This window comes from Pseudophryne corroboree, unplaced genomic scaffold (assembly GCF_028390025.1).
Source record: "Pseudophryne corroboree isolate aPseCor3 unplaced genomic scaffold, aPseCor3.hap2 scaffold_954, whole genome shotgun sequence".
NCBI classification, from domain to species: domain Eukaryota; kingdom Metazoa; phylum Chordata; class Amphibia; order Anura; family Myobatrachidae; genus Pseudophryne; species Pseudophryne corroboree.
The window spans coordinates 148,188-153,306 of NW_026970534.1; positions in this window are offsets into that span (position 1 = coordinate 148,188).

Consider the following 5,119-nt stretch of genomic DNA (forward strand, 5'->3'; position numbering starts at 1 on the left):
CGAGGTCGCTGTGTGAGTAAGATAAGCGACCCTAGTGGCCGACACAAACACCGGGCCCATCTAGGAGTGGCACTGCAGTGTCACGCAGGATGTCCCTTCCAAAAAACCCTCCCCAAACAGCACATGACGCAAAGAAAAAAAGAGGCGCAATGAGGTAGCTGTGTGAGTAAGATTAGCGACCCTAGTGGCCGACACAAACACCGGGCCCATCTAGGAGTGGCACTGCAGTGTCACGCAGGATGGCCCTTCCAAAAAACCCTCCCCAATCAGCACATGATGCAAAGAAAAAGAAAAGAAAAAAGAGGTGCAAGATGGAATTGTCCTTGGGCCCTCCCACCCACCCTTATGTTGTATAAACAAAACAGGACATGCACACTTTAACCAACCCATCATTTCAGTGACAGGGTCTGCCACACGACTGTGACTGATATGACGGGTTGGTTTGGACCCCCCCCAAAAAAGAAGCAATTAATCTCTCCTTGCACAAACTGGCTCTACAGAGGCAAGATGTCCACCTCATCTTCACCCTCCGATATATCACCGTGTACATCCCCCTCCTCACAGATTATCAATTCGTCCCCACTGGAATCCACCATCTCAGCTCCCTGTGTACTTTGTGGAGGCAATTGCTGCTGGTCAATGTCTCCGCGGAGGAATTGATTATAATTCATTTTAATGAACATCATCTTCTCCACATTTTCTGGATGTAACCTCGTACGCCGATTGCTGACAAGGTGAGCGGCGGCACTAAACACTCTTTCGGAGTACACACTTGTGGGAGGGCAACTTAGGTAGAATAAAGCCAGTTTGTGCAAGGGCCTCCAAATTGCCTCTTTTTCCTGCCAGTATAAGTACGGACTGTGTGACGTGCCTACTTGGATGCGGTCACTCATATAATCCTCCACCATTCTATCAATGTTGAGAGAATCATATGCAGTGACAGTAGACGACATGTCCGTAATCGTTGTCAGGTCCTTCAGTCCGGACCAGATGTCAGCATCAGCAGTCGCTCCAGACTGCCCTGCATCACCGCCAGCGGGTGGGCTCGGAATTCTGAGCCTTTTCCTCGCACCCCCAGTTGCGGGAGAATGTGAAGGAGGAGATGTTGACAGGTCGCGTTCCGCTTGACTTGACAATTTTGTCACCAGCAGGTCTTTCAACCCCAGCAGACTTGTGTCTGCCGGAAAGAGAGATCCAAGGTAGGCTTTAAATCTAGGATCGAGCACGGTGGCCAAAATGTAGTGCTCTGATTTCAACAGATTGACCACCCGTGAATCCTTGTTAAGCGAATTAAGGGCTGCATCCACAAGTCCCACATGCCTAGCGGAATCGCTCCCTTTTAGCTCCTTCTTCAATGCCTCCAGCTTCTTCTGCAAAAGCCTGATGAGGGGAATGACCTGACTCAGGCTGGCAGTGTCTGAACTGACTTCACGTGTGGCAAGTTCAAAGGGCATCAGAACCTTGCACAACGTTGAAATCATTCTCCACTGCACTTGAGACAGGTGCATTCCACCTCCTATATCGTGCTCAATTGTATAGGCTTGAATGGCCTTTTGCTGCTCCTCCAACCTCTGAAGCATATAGAGGGTTGAATTCCACCTCGTTACCACTTCTTGCTTCAGATGATGGCAGGGCAGGTTCAGTAGTTTTTGGTGGTGCTCCAGTCTTCTGTACGTGGTGCCTGTACGCCGAAAGTGTCCCGCAATTTTTCTGGCCACCGACAGCATCTCTTGCACGCCCCTGTCGTTTTTTAAAAAATTCTGCACCACCAAATTCAAGGTATGTGCAAAACATGGGACGTGCTGGAATTTGCCCATATTTAATGCACACACAATATTGCTGGCGTTGTCCGATGCCACAAATCCACTGGAGAGTCCAATTGGGGTAAGCCATTCCGCGATGATCTTCCTCAGTTGCCGTAAGAGGTTTTCAGCTGTGTGCGTATTCTGGAAAGCGGTGATACAAAGCGTAGCCTGCCTAGGAAAGAGTTGGCGTTTGCGAGATGCTGCTACTGGTGCCGCCGCTGCTGTTCTTGCGGCGGGAGTCCATACATCTTCCCAGTGGGCTGTCACAGTCATATAGTCCTGACCCTGCCCTGCTCCACTTGTCCACATGTCCGTGGTTAAGTGGACATTGGGTACAACTGCATTTTTTAGGACACTGGTGAGTCTTTTTCTGACGTCCGTGTACATTCTCGGTATCGCCTGCCTAGAGAAGTGGAACCTAGATGGTATTTGGTAACGGGGGCACACTGCCTCAATAAATTGTCTAGTTCCCTGTGAACTAACGGCGGATACCGGACGCACGTCTAACACCAACATAGTTGTCAAGGCCTCAGTTATCCGCTTTGCAGTAGGATGACTGCTGTGATATTTCATCTTCCTCGCAAAGGACTGTTGAACAGTCAATTGCTTACTGGAAGTAGTACAAGTGGGCTTACGACTTCCCCTCTGGGATGACCATCGACTCCCAGCGGCAACAACAGCAGCGCCAGCAGCAGTAGGCGTTACACGCAAGGATGCATCGGAGGAATCCCAGGCAGGAGAGGACTCGTCAGAATTGCCAGTGACATGGCCTGCAGGACTATTGGCATTCCTGGGGAAGGAGGAAATTGACACTGAGGGAGTTGGTGGGGTGGTTTGCGTGAGCTTGGTTACAAGAGGAAGGGATTTACTGGTCAGTGGACTGCTTCCGCTGTCACCCAAAGTTTTTGAACTTGTCACTGACTTATTATGAATGCGCTGCAGGTGACGTATAAGGGAGGATGTTCCGAGGTGGTTAATGTCCTTACCCCTACTTATTACAGCTTGACAAAGGGAACACACGGCTTGACACCTGTTGTCCGCATTTCTGGTGAAATACCTCCACACCGAAGAGCTGATTTTTTTGGTATTTTCACCTGGCATGTCAACGGCCATATTCCTCCCACGGACAACAGGTGTCTCCCCGGGTGCCTGACTTAAACAAACCACCTCACCATCAGAATCCTCCTGGTCAATTTCCTCCCCAGCGCCAGCAACACCCATATCCTCCTCATCCTGGTGTACTTCAACACTGACATCTTCAATCTGACTATCAGGAACTGGACTGCGGGTGCTCCTTCCAGCACTTGCAGGGGGCGTGCAAATGGTGGAAGGCGCATGCTCTTCACGTCCAGTGTTGGGAAGGTCAGGCATCGCAACCGACACAATTGGACTCTCCTTGTGGATTTGGGATTTCGAAGAATGCACAGTTCTTTGCTGTGCTGCTTTTGCCAGCTTGAGTCTTTTCATTTTTCTAGCGAGAGGCTGAGTGCTTCCATCCTCATGTGAAGCTGAACCACTAGCCATGAACATAGGCCAGGGCCTCAGCCGTTCCTTGCCACTCCGTGTGGTAAATGGCATATTGGCAAGTTTACGCTTCTCCTCCGACAATTTTATTTTAGGTTTTGGAGTCCTTTTTTTTCTGATATTTGGTGTTTTGGATTTGACATGCTCTGTACTATGACATTGGGCATCGGCCTTGGCAGACGACGTTGCTGGCATTTCATCGTCTCGGCCATGACTAGTGGCAGCAGCTTCAGCACGAGGTGGAAGTGGATCTTGATCTTTCCCTAATTTTGGAACCTCAACATTTTTGTTCTCCATATTTTAATAGGCACAACTAAAAGGCACCTCAGGTAAACAATGGAGATGGATACTAGTATACAATTATGGACTGCCTGCCGACTGCAGACACAGAGGTAGCCACAGCCGTGAACTACCGTACTGTACTGTGTCTGCAGCTAATATAGACTGGTTGATAAAGAGAAGATGTCTATGTAACAATGTATGTATAAAGAAGACTGAAAAAAATCCACGGTTAGGTGGTATTACAATTATGGACGGACTGCCTGCCGAGTGCAGAGACACAGAGGTAGCCACAGCCGTGAACTACCGTACTGTGTCTGCTGCGACTGGATGATAAATGATATAAAAAATATATATATATCACTACTGCAGCCGGACAGGTATATATTATATATTATATAATGACGGACCTGCTGGACACTGTCTGTCAGCAGAATGAGTTTTATTTTTATAGAATAAAAAAAAAAAAAACACACAAGTGAAGTCACACGACGAGTGTTTAACTTTTTCAGGCAATCACAATATAAGTATACTACTAACTATACTGGTGGTCAGTGTGGTCAGGTCACTGGTCAGTCACACTGGCAGTGGCACTCCTGCAGCAAAAGTGTGCACTGTTTAATTTTAATATAATATGTACTCCTGGCTCCTGCTATAACCTATAACTGGCACTGCAGTAGTGCTCCCCAGTCTCCCCCACAATTATAAGCTGTGTGAGCTGAGCAGTCAGACAGATATATAATATATATAGATGATGCAGCACACTGGCCTGAGCCTGAGCAGTGCACACAGATATGGTATGTGACTGACTGAGTCACTGTGTGTATCGCTTTTTTCAGGCAGAGAACGGATATATTAAATATACTGCACTGTGTGTCTGGTGGTCACTCACTATATAATATATTATGTACTCCTGGCTCCTGCTATAACCTATAACTGGCACTGCAGTAGTGCTCCCCAGTCTCCCCCACAATTATAAGCTGTGTGAGCTGAGCAGTCAGACAGATATATATAATATTATATATAGATAATAGATGATGCAGCACACTGGCCTGAGCCTGAGCAGTGCACACAGATATGGTATGTGACTGACTGAGTCACTGTGTGTATCGCTTTTTTCAGGCAGAGAACGGATATATTAAATAAACTGCACTGTGTGTCTGGTGGTCACTCACTATATAATATATTATGTACTCCTGGCTCCTGCTATAACCTATAACTGGCACTGCAGTAGTGCTCCCCAGTCTCCCCCACAATTATAAGCTGTGTGAGCTGAGCAGTCAGACAGATATATATAATATTATATATAGATAATAGATGATGCAGCACACTGGCCTGAGCCTGAGCAGTGCACACAGATATGGTATGTGACTGACTGAGTCACTGTGTGTATCGCTTTTTTCAGGCAGAGAACGGATATATTAAATAAACTGCACTGTGTGTCTGGTGGTCACTCACTATATAATATATTATGTACTCCTGGCTCCTGCTATAACCTATAACTGGCACTG